Raw genomic sequence first — 17,084 nt, 5'->3', positions numbered from 1 at the left:
CAGGTCCTCAGCAGCAGACACACAAGTGTGACGCACACGAATTTAGCTCTTGGTCGGCCTCCACCCAGCCTCCCCTATGGAGATTAGGGTTTTACGTAACCTGATGGATACTTCAGCAACGCTTTGGATCCAGCAGAGCGTTTATGTCCTCAACAAACCTTGCTAATGCCAACAAACCCATCCTAGCCCTGGGATTTGGACTGGAAGGTAAAACGTTTACACGGAATAAAAGATAGAGTGGAGCACAGATACACAGCACACACAAAGCTAAAACTGGGAACACGAGGCAGAAAGAGCCACCATTCATCTTCCCCTCCCCAGTCTATAGCTCAGTAGTGAATTTAAGCTCCTCACAACAGACAGACAACGAGAGCCACTGAGTTACACGAAGACAAAGCAGTGCTGGAGCTGCAGACACAAAATCACATCATAGAATCATAATCCTAGACTGGCCTGGGTTGTAAAGGCCCACGGTGCTCATCCAGTCCCAACCCCCTGCTGTGTGCAGGTCCCAACCAGCAGCCCAGGCTGCCCAGAGCCACATCCAGCCTGGCCTTGGATGCCTGCAGGGATGGGGCATCCACAGCCTCCTTGGGCAACCTGGATTCCTGCACCCATTGCTGTAAGCACCATATTGGGGTCCCACACCAACAAAACACATCCAAACCTGAAACTTTATGTCAATGGCATTTAGGGAAACCTCTTGTCAACCTCGCTCCAAATAATCATAAGCAAAAGGCAGCTGGGTGCAATGACTGCAATCAGCTCACACATCCACATCCATAAATGTGCCTGCTATTTTAATTCCAAGCACAGGAGGGGCCTTGACAACTTAATTTAGGGTCTGTCCAAACAGCAAGTCATTGCCATCCTCCCACTCTACTGGAAACCATTGCCCAACCACCCTACAGAGAAGCCCTTCAGCACTGAGCATCCCCTCCCAGTGCAATCTGTGCCAGGTGGGCGACTTCAGCCAGGTTCAAAACTCATAAAACGTGCATTGCCATAACCCTGCAGGCAGAGAAGGCTTATTAGTGGCATTCAGATGGCCTAGAAATTACTTAGTTGTTGCTCTATTGAGATCTCTGTCATCACTCCTTTAGCCTTCCATTCAGCATGGAGAAGAGAAGCTGCGGGGTGACCTCAGTGCAGCCTGCAGGACCTCAAGGGAGCCTTAAACAGGAGGGGAGTCAGCTCTTGGAAAGGGGAGAGAACAGCAGGACAGGAGAATGGTTGGAAGGTGAGGGAGGGCAGATTTCAGTTGGATGTGAGGGGAAGTTGTTTGGTGTGAGAGTGGGGAGGTGCTGGACCAGCTGCCCAGAGAGGCTGTGGATCCCCGTCCATCCCTGGAGGTGTTCAAGGCCAGGTTGGATGGGGCCCTGGGCAGCCTGGGCTGCTGTGAGATGTGGAGGTTGGTGGCCCTGCATTGGTGGGGGGTTGGAGCTTCGTGATCCTTGGGGTCCCTTCCAACCCATCCACTTTGTGACTCTGTGTGAATTAACCTTGCAAATGCCTGCAGAGCACCAGCAGAGCAGGAGCTGCCATGTGAACAGGGCTGGGGATCCCAGCAGGAGTTCTCAAACCCAAACTAAGGCTGATCCCACCCAGAGTGCCCTCTGGCACAGGAATATCCCATCACAAGTCTGATTCACACCACGCAGCTGTTGTTCCTATCACTGTGGTGGAACCACTTCTCTTTTTAATACTTGCCATGGAGTAGCACTGACCGGGTCTCTGTTTCAGACCTGCATAGGAGCTGGGACACTGAAACAGCCCAGCTGCCGGGAAAAACTAATAATGAGGTGATGCAGATTTATCAGCAGGACACTTCCTTGTCTATATTTAACGTTATTTCTGCATTCCTTATTAGGTTAAGAAATATCAGTGCAACTAATAAAAGCCCTTTTGCATTTCTGTAGCAAACACAGACGTGGGCTCTGGCACACAGAGCAGCTGGCCCACAGCTGGCCAACCTACATGGAGCACTGCAGGGCTGCAGGAACCAGCAGAGGGAAAGGGCACCCAATGCAACGCTGCACTCAGAGCTGCTCCTCTGCTTTTCACCTCTGGCACTGCAGCAGGAGCAGCCCCAGCTCCCACCCCACACCCAACCCAGGGCTCACAGAGCAGAGCCCAAGGGAAAGCAGCAATGGTGGAAGAGCGGCTGGCTGAGCCGTGCCGTGTCCATAATGATGGTGATGTCCCTGGAGCTCAGTGAGGTGTGGGAAGGAGCACAGCGTGGCACACGGGCCCACAGCAACCACAGTGATGGAGGAGAGGAAAAGAGCTTTCCTGTAGCCATGCATTCTTCAGCCCATTCCAAGCCTTCAAATTGCTCCACAGCAAATTAATCCTTCCCTCTTTTTGTTTCTTGGCTTTTTTTTCCCCAGGGCAAAATGATTTGTTCAGACCTCCTCACGTCCCAGCAGCAGCTGGTTGCTTACACCCATATCTGCCCCACCTGCTCTGCTTTGTGCCCGGAATCTGCGCGTATCCAGCAAGTAACCTTCTCACTTCAGCACACCAAAGCCTTCCTCTAGCAAGCTGAACTGAGAGAAGTCATTTCCACCCACTGCCAACATCAGACTTGCTGTCCTGGAGCTCCCAATGCTCACCAACCACTGCATCCTCTCCCCCCCAACCCAACTCCCATCCCTTCCCCCAACCACCCAGGTCCCCCTTCCCCAGCCCACCCATGGGGTCTCCCATCCCCAATCGCTGCCCCCCTCCCCCGTCTCCCTCAATATCTGACCACAGCAGCACAGCAGAGGCCATAAGCACACACCACAGGCCCTGGAAACAAACCCCAGCAGCCACTGCTCGCAGAACATTTCCTTCCAGCAGCCTCTCCCAGGAGGACCCCCCCCATCCACCCTCTGCAGACAGCAGTGGCACCAACAGTGCTTACTCACAGACGCCGCTGCCTCTGGCTTCCCATCTAGGGAAGAGTGGAATTTGCTTCCCGAACTTTGCATTTCCATTTTGCAGCTCCTCAGAGCACGCTGCAGCTGCGGGCACGCAGTCTGACCGCAGCTGTGATCAGTCCGACCCAGATTCTGTGCCTGGAGATGGCGATGGGGAAGCTGGGCAGGTGTGGGCAGGGTGCCCCTCAAATGACAAAGCTGCCAGCTGCTTCCACAGGCCCGGCCGTGCCACCAACTTACCTCCCCCAGAGCAGCGGGTACAGGACAGGCTCCCTCTGACCTCTGGTCCTACGAAGGGCTGGGTGCAAGCATCCCTCACAGCACATCCTCTCCTACAGCCATACCAAGGGGCACCATCTGCTCACAAGCGTGGTATGGCTAAGTGAAAACAGCAACAAAGCACCACTGCCCCGCTCCTGCTTTTGCTTCAGGGAGGTGCCGACACACTGATCTGTTGGCAGCAGGTGTATTGTTTCAGCAGATCCCCTCACTCTTTAAAATTAGCTCCTCGCCATAGAGAAGAGCAGGGCTGGGGCTGTCACTCAGTGCTTTTCTTAGCTGTGCTCCCATGGGCACTTCGTGGGCTCCACGAGGCAGGAGGAGCAGAGATGCTAAGTCATCCCCAGCTGCAGCAGTCACACGGAAAGGATGCCTGCCTCCAGAAAGGCTGGCGGTGAGTCACACTGCTGCCATCTCACCTTCCATGGACGGCACTAAGAAGATCTGGGGTTCATCCTGTGCATGTTCCCATTCACAGGAAATACTCAAATTACTACGGGATCCTTTTCAGAGCGAGATGCGGGTCCTTTAGCAGCATCTTCCTAACAGAAGTTAGGATCACAGAGCTGCAGCAGGGCCGAGGCTGGAGGTCCCTCTGGTCCCTCCACCCCAGCAGGAGCAAGGTGCCCAACCTGCTTGATAGAAGAACACTGCAGTGAGCTCAAAATGGGAACCTGGTAGGCAGCAGCCGCTGAATCACATGCCAGTAAGCGTAAAGCGATGAGAATTGATGCAAACCTTCACAATCAGCTTATGGCCATGCAAGATAAATGCAGTGTTAACTCTTCACTTCAGATAGGCTTACAGCTGTGCTTGTCAACAGCATTTCAGAGAGGAGACAGAGCTCCAGCCACCACTGTTGCTGGCAGTGCAGCTTGCTCCACTTCCTCTCCATACATCTGCTGTCTCCCCCTTTCCACTTCCCCAGCCCCCAGCTCAGGCTGCCACTCTCACCTGAGCTTCTCCTGCAGCAAAGGGCCCTCACAGCACGGCAGAGCAAGCAGGCTCCGGATGACAGCACACACCCTGAAGCTACTCCTGAGGTCCCTGTGGGCTCACACGCTGCAGAAGCAGGGGTTAACGTGGACCCAAGCAGACAAGGAAGGGAGCTGCAGCTGCTCCAAGCACTGCTGGTCCACCTGGGAGAGGACAGCTGGAGGCCATCTGAACAGTGTGAGCAAAAGCACTGCCCGGGGTAAAGCTGCGGGTGGAACACATCAGAGTGTGCTTTGGGTAGGAAAATAAAAATGTAAGTCAGAAAAAGGAAGTAAGCCCAAGAAAGCAGAAGGGGAAGGCAAAAGAGGAAAAACTCCGTAAGCTGTATGAAGTCTGAGCAGAAGCCTGACCGTGGCCACCTTCCCACTCGCTGACTGCACTCCAAAACGTGTCCAACCTTCAACTTTTAGCGACTGCAGCTTCTACAGCCAGGCTGCAGATGAGCCCATAACAAACATTTCTGCTCTGCAAGCTCCAAACATTTCCATCAACTCAAATTTCTTCAGGAAAGCATTAATGAAGCTAATGACGCACGCTTTGCCATACACAATTATTCAGATAGCATGTAAATTAGTGAGCTGAGTTTACTAATTAGTAAAGTAAGGCATCAGTCTCCCGGCATCCGCATGTGTTGGGAAAGTTCTCCCAGTTTTCTGGAGATCTGAGACAAATTCTGCTTCCTTCCTGCTTTTCAGACATCCATAGCATGGAGAGCCTGCACTCGATCCCACGTCCACAGGAAGGCTGGGCAGGAGGCTGGGCGAGCTCCAGGAAGGCTGCAATGTGGGCAGAGGTCAGCACACACCTCCTCCCCACTGCCAGCACTGAGCCCTAATTAAGCTGCAAGCAAGTGGACAAGTTTTGTACCGCTTTGGGAAGAGCAGCCTGATGTGCTCAGTGATCAAGGGGCTGGAAGGGCCCCTAAGGACCATCCTGTCCCACGCCCAGCACACAGATGACTCAGCCATCAGCTCTCCATCCCTCCCCATCTTCACATCAGGCAGATCTGCAAAGCACACATTCACACAACCCGTGAGACAGCAAGGATTGGGAGCCACTGCTCCCAAACGCAAACAGAAATCTCACCAGATCTGGTTGTTCTGCAGATTGTTCTAACAGCTGCTGTTGCTGAAAGACCTCAGGCCTACGTAAATTAATGCCTAAATTAACGGTCGTAAAAACCAAACAGCAGTGAGATGACAAAGCTGCTCCAGCCTCTCCAGGGCCAAAGCCTTGTGACATAGGATGATCTTGTTCAAGAAATGCAAACCTTGTATCAGCAAGGACAGATCACTGCACCACTCAACCTTTCATCCCTGCACTTGTGTCTACTCTTCCAAGGGAACTCAGTGCTCTGCTGCCACTTAAAACAGGCTTTGCAGCAGCCATAGGAACACACCTCAACTGTGATCCCTGAGCACGAGAAAGTTGGCTCACTCTGACATTTACCTCAGCTGTCATTGAGGGATTGATCTTGCCACAGATTTCTGCAGAACAGCAGCTCTCTGGTGATGCAGTGTGTGTCCCAGGACAGCCTGTGGGCTCCAAGAAGGCTATGGGCAGGAACCCATATGGCAGGAGCTGCTCTGCACAGAGCTCATGGTCAGCTGCTGGAGAGAGGTGAAGGCGAAGGCGCCTCCAAGTTATGGAAGCCCTGTGCACAAACTGACAACTGCAGCCAGACCTGCTATTAACAGAGAGAAAACTGCAGTGCTCTGAGATGTCAAGGGACCGCTGTGCTCAGCATCGTGTGCCTCCCTCCCCCTTTGTTTCTCATCCAATTAAGTAAAAGGAGTTAAAAATAAAGTCTAAATTCAGCACTTATGCAAACTGAGAATAACTGATGCTCCATCCCTGCAGATGTTCAAGGCCAGGTTGGATGGGGTCCTGGGCAGCCTGGGCTGCTCTGAAATGTGGAGGTTGGTGGCCCTGCGTTGGTGGGGGGTTGGAGCTTCTTGATGATCCTTGAGGTCCCACAGCTTTGGGTGCTATGAAGCTAGCCCCTGGAGTCCCAGCTAGTCCTGCAATGGACTGGCCAGCATTCCTGCTACTAACACACACGGACCTTCCTCCTGCTGCTTCAAAAGACCCACAAGTCATTACCTGTCTCCAGCAGCTTCAGTTTGTCCGCAGTGCGAGGCCACAAGATGATACAACAGGAAAAACTTGACTTGGATAACTATGAGGACAGTCAGAAGTACTCTGGAGGGTCAGCTCTATGAGCTGGAGTTTCATATATATGTACATGCATACACACACACATACATGTGCACACACAGATGGATGCGAGTTTCTCACTGCTCACCTTCTTCCTGCACAGAAACATACACAAACCTGCAGTTTAAAGATGGAAGCAAATTTTACCTAGGAAAAGCACTGGGGGATGAAGGGAAATGCAGTGCCACTTCATTTGGGTACAGCTGACTTCTAATCCACATGTGGCAAGAATACTGCACTGCAGCACCTGCCCATAAGCACCAGAGCTGCCGTGCAGGCAGCACACAGCAGCGGCTCTGTGCACATCATAGAATCACAGCATGGCCTGGGTTGCAAAGGAGCACAGCGCTCATCCAGTCCCAACCCCCTACTGTGTGCAGGTCCCCAACCAGCAGCCCAGGCTGCCCAGAGCCACATCCAGCCTGGCCTTGGATGCCTGCAGGGATGGGGCATCCACAGCCTCCTTGGGCAACCTGTTCCAAACCAGTTCTCAACTCTCAGAGCACTTTGGATGAATGCAGTTTCTTAATTTGTTATCCAACCCTGGTATGGACCACTGGATTCCTTCAAGATAAAGAGGGTCCTTTCATAGTGACACAGTACCTATGCCATCCTGTTATGTGGACTCCCATGAAAGCCAAAGATGGCTGCATCAGGTTGTATTTGTACATTCGTGCCCCTCCTTTTGAGAACTTGTTTCCAAAGTATTGCTTTAGGAGGTCATGGAACAGTCCCAGTTATTGCTCGGAAAGCACCCAGAGCAGCTGAAGAACCTGCAGAGGCAGGACTTACCTGCTTGCTGCTCTTCCTCTCTCAGATAACATCCTGGGACTCGAGGGCAATCATATCCAGAAGCAGAATTTCTCTGAACACATCACCTACGCAGCCCAGATCCCTGCTTCTTCCCCAGATCTCAGCAGGAGGCCCGTTGGGCACGGACAGCTGTATTGACTCTGAGTTTCAGTTTTCTGCTGGACCCCCTCTGGGGCTCCATTTGTATTCTCAGGGTAAAGAGGTGCTTCTTTCAGAATTTCTCTTCTGTGCAAGGAAGTAACCACGCCGTGCACCCAGAAGGGTGCTTGGGAACGACCAGCACGGAGCCCATAAAAACTCTCCATCAGCCCCTCAGCAGCTGAGCAAAGCTAAGATGGCAACTTTTGCCATCTGGCCTTGAAAATCCTAATTCTGGTCAGAGAATTCAGAAGAAAGAAAATTCAGGGCATTTAAGAGATTAATTCTACCACATTCATGGGAATTAGGCTTAAATCGCACTTCTGCAGTAGTGCACAGTTTGGAATCTCCCCATGATGTGTATCAGTGGAGGGGCAGCACCATTCCTGGGCTGACCACTGCTAACCCACAGGGCAAGGCCGGACCCCTGGAAGGCCAGCAGCCCAAAGGAGCTCCACCCACACTCATCCTGAGGGTTGGAGAAGCTGCTGGAACCAAAAGGAGTCTTTGAATGAGGGCAGCAGGAAGGGCAGCACACGTATGAGGATGACTGTGCATCCAGCTGGCTACAGGCAGAGCCCACAGCCAGGAGGCTGCTGGAGCATCAGGCCAAGAAGAGGAGGAGTGGTACAACACCAGCATCACCACAACAGACCCCTTCCAACCCTGGCTTCACCTGCACCCATTCCTCAGAAAAACACAGCAGATTTGTGCCTTCCGAGAGCGTTTTGCTGTTAGCAACCACACTTCAGCAGGCCGAGATAGGAGAATACCAGCCTCCTGATTTCCTTCCTTTGGGCAATTTCCCTATTAACCACTCAGCAAGATGGGGTGAGGCTGTCCAAGTCAGATTGCTACATTATGAGCTGTATGGTTTCCAAGCTGATAAAAAAGACCCATTAATAAACCTGCCTTAAGTTACAGCACGATATACGCTCTCCCAGAGCAGCGTCGCTGGCAGTACAAGAATAACTTTCCCCTAAGCCCAGGCAGGGATTACGGACACTAAAAGGTGGGGATTAATGGCCTTGGCTGGCCTTCAGAAAAGCCACATGGAAGATGAGTTCATAGATAATAACTGCGAGGGACTTTGAAGCGTCTCGCTGAGCAGCGACCCAGGAGCACTGAAATCAGAGCCCCAAAAAGGTCGCTGTGTTATCTGCAGAGCCATAAATACTCAGCTAAGGAAAATAAAGGCGCCTGCCCACCTCTGCACAGACTGAGCTTTAGCTCTCTTTTTCTTTTTCTTCCTTAACTCTTTTAAGAAAGAAACCACCCGGAGCCTTCGGCTGCTTCCCAGCCGTCCCCCAGAGGACGGGATCCCGGCGGCCGCACCAAACAAGGAGAGCCCCATTAATCACAGCAGGAACCATCCTGCCTCCCTTGGCAGGGAGCGGGCAAGGAGCGGGGCAGGGGAGGAGATCTCTGGCTGTTCCCAAAGCACTTTCTGCCTTGCATATTGCCTGCTAAGCCACAAACCAAACAGGCGAGGCAAGCAGCTGTTGCCGTCAGCTGCTTTCCTTTAATAGCGCATGCATCAGAAAGGAAAGCTCCCATCTCACTAAAAGTGAGCAGTACAAAATAATGGCTTTCGGACTTCTCCTGCAGCCCTTTCTGCCGGGAGCAGAGGGAGGCAGGCTCATTGCCCAGCCATTAGATCACCTCCTGCTCCCCAGCACCGTGAGCACACAGGAGCGGCACCGCAAAGCTCGTCTCCATCCCTGTCCCCACGTCTGCTGCCCGGGTCCCTCCTGCTCCACGTCCCACATCTGCTGCTCCCGTAACAGCCCTCGTGTGAACGTCAGGATCTCAACTCTCACTTTAAGACGATTTCTTCCAGTGCTGCTTGTGTGTAAAACAGTGCACTGCAAACAGAGGAACTACAACCGCAGATGTGACGGAGCTCACAATCACAGTGACAGCAGCGGCCGTTCAGAGACACACTGCAGGTTCGCCGTGGCTGCAGTGCCTCCATCCAGGCCCACGCCAACACCGACACACAACTCCCAGCAGCTCAGTTTACAGACCAGCTTTGCTCCTTTACCTACACAGAATAATTCTCCTTACATTACAGCAGTTACTTCACTTTTAATTAAATAAGCACCTCTCTTGACAATGCAATCATACAGTATAAGAACCTGCAGATCAAGACATAGAACCGGTAGCTTCAGAATAAAGAGCTGACTGCCAAACTCCTTTCATACAATCCTAGAATGGCCTGGGTTGCAAAGGCCCTCAGTGCTCATCCAGTTCCAACCCCCTGCAGGGTCACCAAGCACCAGACCAGGCTGCCCAGAGCCACATCCAGCCTGGTCCCGAATGCCTGCAGGGATGGGCATAACCCATCACAACATAACCCACGTTCTTAGGTTTTGCTTTTAGAATGGGTATTTATGCCTATGTGTGAGAAAGACAAAATCAGCAGCACTCCCAACACAGGGTGGAAGCACGCTGCTTGAGGAGCTGTACATGAGGAACTGAAGTCTTTGGCCATAAGAGCTCATGGAGGGATTTGCTAGAAGCCTGGGAAGTAAGTACTGCCTGTGTATGATCCAAGAGAAGGGGGCACTCCACTAACAAAGAGCTTCAAAGCAATGGTCAGTTTTGTTCCAGAATCATAAGCAAAGCAGGGGAAGGCCCAGCGAGCCGCCATAAAGCTCCCAGAAGGATGAGCACGAGGATTTCTTGGAGCCACTACTGAACCCACGGCACCCACAGCAGGCTCTGCACCTCCCAGGCCACAGGGGAAGAGAGAAAATACAGGGAGAGGAGTGCTCTGAAAGCCACCCAACTGCACACAGAGCCAGAGAACGGCCTGAGTTGGAAGGCACCTTTAAGGCCATCTGCTCCAACAGCCCTGCGATGAACACGGAGTCATTCGGTGCACAGGACACCTCTGAGACCCCCCACCCCACCACAATGCCCACCACCCCTCTGGGCATCCCATGCCAGGGCTCCCCTGCCCTCACTGCCCACAGCATGAGCTCTGCAAGGTGCAAGCCAAGCCTTGCTATCAAACACTGCTAGACTCAAAGCTAAGCAAGCACGCTCCTGTCTCCTTTCATAAGGACACTTAGCAGACTCTTGAATTATAAAATAGAACATTCTGAAAGCACTGTGTCATCATGGGCTGACGAACTGAACAGGGAGGAAAGCAGAAGGTTACAAACCAGGCCCTGCTGCTGCCCCACAGCGCTGCGCATCCCCCGGAGCAGGGCCACCCCAAGGCCGTTTTAATTCCCTCAAAGCAGAGCAGTGCTCCTGCTCTCACGTGATGATTATTCTTAGAGAAGATCCCAGGGATTTTTGTTTAGCTAAGTTCAGTCATGCAGTTGGCCACATGCCATAAGAGCATCACAGAAGTGCTCTGCTCCGCCACGGCAGCGGCATTAGCACAGCGAGAGACGTTAACAGCATTGGAAGTGGCAGGTTATGCAAGAAAGAACTGCAGATAAATAACTTCTTCCAGAAAGTTGGTCTGCTCGGAGTCTCGTGCTGCTTTTTCAACATGACAGCTCGTGGCTGGAGGTCAATCCAACTCAATTCTTTGGGCTCTTCGGACAGCCCAACCCCTGAGCTAGTCAGAGCCCAGATCTCACTCTTTGAGTCTTTGCACCACCTTGATTTGTTTTAATAACAAAAATCGTGCACAGATAAGAAAGCAACTGGCATTAGGTATGAGGGAATCACAGAATGGTTGGGTTGGAAGGGACCTCAAGGATCACGAAGCTCCAACCCCCCACCACTGCAGGGCCACCAACCTCCACATCTCACAGCAGCCCAGGCTGCCCAGGGCCCCATCCAACCTGGCCTTGAACACCTCCAGGGATGGACGGGGATCCACAGCCTCTCTGGGCAGCTGTTCCAGCACCTCCCACTCTCACACCAAACAACTTCCCCCTGACAGCCAACTGAAATCTGCCCTCCCTCACCTTCCAACCATTCCCCTGTCCTGCTGTTCTCTCCCCTTTCCAAGAGCTGACTCCCCTCCTGTTTAAGGCTCCCTTGAGGTCCTGCAGGCTGCACTGAGGTCACCCCGCAGCTTCTCTTCTCCAGGCTGAACAAGCCCAGCTCCCTCAGCCTGTCTTCGGAGGGGAGGTGCTAAAGGAACTAAGTTACTAGAACAAGTGGATCTACATTCATGAAACAGCTCTCTAAAGTATGGATCACGTGTAAGCTTAAGTCTGGAAGGAACACAGTCATTGCTCCAATGTATGAGTTACTCTTTTATGAACCGTGCTCAAACGTCACAAGCAGAAGAACGCAGACTTGGTTCAGCTCTAACAGCCTGTGGTTATCTGGTTAAAGGTTCAGGTTATCTGGTTAAAGCTGATGGGTTGATGGGTGGACTAGATGATCTCATAGGTCTTTTCCAGCCTGAATGATTCTATCTATGAAAACGCCCTGTTAGCAGCACTTGCACCGCCCTCAGGCACAGGGCAGCACCAAAGGAGCTCCAGCACCAGGCCTTAACTTGCTTCTTGGACTTAAGGCACTTAAATGAGAGTAACTATTACTTTCTGCTCCAATCCTTTGGTTACCCAATGGAAGGGCAGCAGGAAAACAACACCCATTTCTGAAGCTCACGAATGCAGAAGACCAGCTTCCATCTCCTAGAGCACGAGCAGGAAGTCACTCAAGAAGGAAGGGAGTAGCTGCTGCAGTTTGGCTGTTATTGTATTTACATTTCCGTGCTCCTGATAGCAATACATCCAGCTATAGCAGAACAGCAAGGCACTGGTTAGGGAACAAAAGCAGAGTTTTTGTGAAAGATCAATAAAAACCTTCGGCTCTCCACGCAGTGTTATCAGGGCTGTCGGCTGCCTTAGAGAATGGTTGGCTTCCATATGGCAGGTGTGCAGCAGCCAATGCCACAGCACTGCGTGCTGACACGGGCAGCTTCCATTCAGAAAGACAAGGCACCAAATAGGTAACTGCTCGGTATGGTATGAACAACCCCCTTCCCCCGCCTTTTTTTCCCCTTTTTAAAATAGATTATAATACAGAGTTCTGCCCACATCTCTTCTCGGAAGCGAAACCACACGCTGCAGGTGATGTCACACCACTGCCTTCTTCCAAGGGCTTCTCTCTTACATCCAGGCTATGCCTCGATCTCAAGTCTGTTCTCAGTACTCCCCAAATAGAAGGAGAGCGCACAGTTCCCCCCGTCCTTTTGGGAAAAGGGGCAGACAAGGCTGCAGCCCCTCCAGCAGCAACCTGCCAACCCCCAGCAGGACCAGCAGTCCCACCTGACTGGCATAAAGGCAGAGGGTGCTCTTACCCAGGCAGACTTGTCTGTGGGCAGAGCTCTGTGCAGGATGGAGCAGGGCGTTGCACAGCAAGCAGCAGCTACTCACTCCTATGCAATGATGTCAGCAGCAGCCTCCACCTAGTTTGCTCTTCACCAATGAAACTGATCCTAAAGATGTGGTTTTGTGCATGTTTCCTTCCAGCAGTTACACAAAAAATGGAAGTTAATCCAGCAGGAAATGTTTTTAGAAGTACTTTCTCCACCTAAGCACGCTACAATAACCAAATGAAACTGAGTGCTACAAGAGCTCCAGTCAGTGATTGTGATTTAAGATAGCAGGGAATCGCAGAATCATAGAATGCTTGCAAAGGCCCACAGTGCTCATCCAGTTCCAACCCCCTGCTATGTGCAGGTCGCCAACCAGCAGCCCAGGCTGCCCAGAGCCACATCCAGCCTGGAAGATTAACACTGTGGAACCAGACTTGGTCAAAACGGTTGATCAAATAAGGAAGAACCAATTTCTTTCTGAGGTGAGCAGATTCTCGGCTTTGTTTCACAAAGAAGCCTGGATGCTCCTCACCCAGGCCATCCCCTGAGAAGCAGCCAGCAGCCAACCTGCCCCAGCACCTACGGCTTCCTGCCTGCCCCCAGCTGCTGCAGAGGATGCTGGAGAGGAAGCAGCCTTCATTCATTCAGGCACTCAGCAAGGTTGGACGAGGTGTTCCCGGATAAGTTACATCAGGAGGCATTTTTAGCCGCTGAATACAGCCTGTGGGAAACACCTGTTTGGTGTCTATGTCCTGAAACCACGGAATGCAGGTCGCAAGGTACAACCAGGGGTGCTCCTGGGACTCTGGAAGTCAGCTTGTATTGTGACTGCTGTTTTTGTGCAACTGAAAAAGAAAGGAGGAAAAGGAAAACAAACTCACCGCCTCAACTTACTTGGAGGTTAACACAACTGAGCAAAGGGCTGCAGCAGCTCTGCTATGAGGAAAGGTTGGGGGAACTGGGATGGTTTGGCTTGGAGAAGAGAAGGCTGCAGGGAGACCTCAGTGTGGCCTTCAGTGCTTGAAGGGAGCGGATAAAAAGGAGGGGGAACGGCTGTTTGTGAGGGTGGGTGGTGACAGGACAAGGGGAATGGTTGGAAAGTGAGCCAGGGGAGGTTTAGGTTGGATATGAGGAGGAAGTTTTTCATGCAGAGGGTGGTGAGGCGCTGGAACAGGTTGCCCAAGGAGGCTGTGGATGCCCCATCCCTGCAGGCATCCAAGGCCAGGCTGGATGTGGCTCTGGGCAGCCTGGGCTGCTGGTTGGTGACCTGCACACAGCAGGGGTTGGGACTGGATGAGCACTGAGGGCCTTTGCAACCCAGGCCATGCTGTGATTCTATGATTCCAAGATCAAGTTAAGACATCCAAGGAGTCCAGCAGATGTAAAACCACAGCGGCCAAAGCGAAATGAAGCAGAAAGGAGCAGTGCAGAAGAGGAGCGTGCAGGGAGGACAGCACAGCACTCTCCCACTCTGCAGTCAGCTGGGCTCAGCTCTTAGCACAGCAACTCCCTTGGGAGAAGGTGACACTCCACCTCCCGTGACCTCCTCAGCGCTATTGAGGCCAGAAGGAAAAGCACGCACAGCACCTGGGCACCTCCCTCCCACCCCCTCCATCCCACCCAGAGCGAGATAAGCCAGCTCCTTTGGCTTTCTTTCAAACAGCTTTTAGGGGATGACTTCAGACAGTCTGGCAGGCAGCCACAACACATGGCACAAACAACTGGTGCTGCTGCAGAGCCTGGTTTCAGTCATGAATGGGTACACAAGAGCATCGGCCTGACCAAAGAGATGGGACTTCACACCTCTCCTCCCATCAGTTACAGAGGAAAGTAATAAAGAAAGGTATTCCAGGAACTGTTTTATCCCACAGACACAACAAAATCTCAGGAGATACACAAGGCCGCTGTCACTTCAAGACAGTTTTAACAAGTCACAGGAGACTGTTGTTAATGTTTAGAGTTGTAACTGAGCTGCATTTTGACACCTCTGTGCTCTTTAGAGCCACGTACCATTGCAGTGGTCCAGCATCAGATATGGAGGTTGGAGGCCCTGCATGCGGGAGGGGTGTTGGAGGTTGATCATCCTTGAGTCCCTTCCAACCCAAGCCATTCCATGACTCTGTGATTCTGTGATTCACTACAATGGCAGACTGGCCTTTTCTGGACAGGTCTGTGCCTCTGTTTCATAGTTTTGGATTCCTTTTAATTTTAAGGTGAAGACAAGTATTAATTAGTGTAGTAAAAGGCTGACCCCACGCCCAGCACCTGGAGAAACACTCCTCAAACTGCAGTGCAGCAGCCATCTGGGTCCCTTGGGTCACACAATGCCAAGAATTTGCAGTTCCTTCACTAAAACACATTATGTGAACACCTGCCTCTCCAACACCCCCTGACTGCTGATCTCATGATAGACTCAGCAGAATCGATAGCTCCACGTGTGTCAGACATGCCTTCTGCAGAAGTCAAGGAACTCTCCGTGCAGCACCTTCCAAAGAAAGGAGGCTGTCCCAGAGCCCACGTCCCCCACCTGCCGTAGCCAGGCTCTGCCAAGCTTGGCTGGTGAGCTTCTGTGGGAGATCGTGAGATCCCAGAGCTGCCGTACATGGCAGATGTACGGCCCAGAAGAGAGGAGATCTCAAGTGAGTACACACAGCTGCACCAAACCTTCGCTTCTAATCACAGATTTAATGCTGGATCATTAAAACAAAAGCAGTTCATACCTCAAAAGCAGGTGATCCCTTCAGCAGGTCCTTCAATCTTCAGAAAATGCCTATCTGCAAAACACAATACATGCATAATTAAGAAGAAGCCCAGCAATTGCCAAGTATTTGTGCATCAGCTTATTAGGAATGTCTAGAACAGCATCCGCGTTGCACAGAATGAACTCACACCCGAGGAGCCTTGCTGCAGTCCTACAGAAGGCTCTCTTTGAGGTTTCCTTTCCAGCAGGAGGACTGTCCAGCCATTCACACCAACACTCACAATAAAAACTGGGAGCAACTTCTCTCTCATTCAGACTTCAATCGCTTTTTCCAAATGCGCCATTCAACCCCAAGTGGCCGTTAGGACATTCCTCCACTGAGCAGCACTGCAGGTGCTCATCTCATGGCTGAAGTGCCACGTTTCCTGCGCACACTGCAGCTCCCATGAAGCCACTTCCATCCCCTCCCCAACTGCGTGCTGCCTCCCAGACGTGCCTATGAGATAAACCACACTTTGTGCTCCTTTGGTGTGAAGCAAGTCAACCTACACAAAAAGTAGATACCAAAACAGCAGTGCCCTGCACACAACTCTCTGCGGAAAAGAGTACAACTCAAGCTGCAAAGGAAGAGCCAGTTGAGTATTTCAGTGCGTATGGAGGGACACCCAGCTTGTTCTTCACCGCAGTAAGCACCAAGTCAGCCTCATCAAAGCAGCGCCTCAGTATCTGCTTGTGAATGCAAAGTTAGGCAGATTTACCTGTGCTGGTTCCTCTCCCAACAGATTCACTCTTCATGTTCCATGGAAAAGAGTCCCACGCAAACAGCACCAGGCTGGACTAAAGGAAGGGCGCTCCAATGAGGAAAACCTGAGGGCCCTGTTCCCTTCCCAAGGGCTGGAAGAGCTGCTCAGCTCATCAGGGAGCGGAGAAATACGTCATGTATGACTCAGGGACACATATGATGGAAGAGCTCCTGTCTGCACAGTAACATGAATGTTCCTCCTCCATCAGATGCTGCAAACATACCCCAAACCCACACGGTCCTTTCCCACATCACCACCTGCAGCCTCAATGCCCCAGGGACTCCGTCTGTGTGCTGAGAACATCTACATTAAGGGGAAAAAGCAAATGGACACTTTCTGTGGCAGAGCACTGAAGAAATCATAGAGTCACTAAGGCTGGAAAAGACCCCTGAGATCCCTAAGCCCGACCTCAGCCCAGCTCCACCATCCCACGTCCCCCAGTGCCACCCCCCACAGTTCCTGAACACCCCCAGGGACAGCAGCCCCCCAGCCCCTGGCAGCTGTGCCAGCACCTGAGCACTCTTTCAGGGAAGAAATCTGCCCTGCTGAATGAGAAGTGTTAGCTCTGTTTTTAGTGCCACCCCAACCACACCGTCTGACACCAGGGAAGCAAGAGCTGCTGCAGCCTGCCCTGGGCAAGGCTCATCTTCCTGCACCAAACCTGCAGCTTCTACAAACTGCAAAGAAGAGCATTCATGCACTACCGAGTCCTAGGAACTATCCAAAGCTGTAAACACTGCTTTCTTCCTTACCCACGGGGCGTTGCTGACTGGCAAGCAGAAATGCTTCATCTCCCTTACACCAAACAGGGCTGTGCTGGGGCAGAAGCACAGTGCTGTAAGTGGGGAAGCACCACGACCACACAGCCAGCAAGTGCTGAACTGCCTGTTGCCCTGTCAGTCACAGCTACCTCA

General features: G+C 52.1%; 1 protein-coding gene across 1 annotated transcript in view; it reads right to left on the bottom strand.

Annotated features, from left to right (window-relative positions):
* MAP4 (microtubule associated protein 4) overlaps window positions 1-15,440 on the bottom strand; it is a 241,347-nt gene extending 225,907 nt beyond the window's left edge. The window contains 1 exon segment of the mRNA XM_019616165.2: window positions 15,387-15,440. The gene's annotated coding sequence lies outside the window, so the exon portion shown is untranslated.
* Window positions 15,441-17,084: the final 1,644 nt, after the last annotated feature.

Source organism: Meleagris gallopavo, chromosome 6 (assembly GCF_000146605.3).
Source record: "Meleagris gallopavo isolate NT-WF06-2002-E0010 breed Aviagen turkey brand Nicholas breeding stock chromosome 6, Turkey_5.1, whole genome shotgun sequence".
Taxonomy (NCBI): Eukaryota; Metazoa; Chordata; class Aves; order Galliformes; family Phasianidae; genus Meleagris; species Meleagris gallopavo.
The sequence above is the reverse complement of the archived record's forward strand: the minus strand, read 5'-3'. Positions and strand labels throughout refer to the sequence as shown.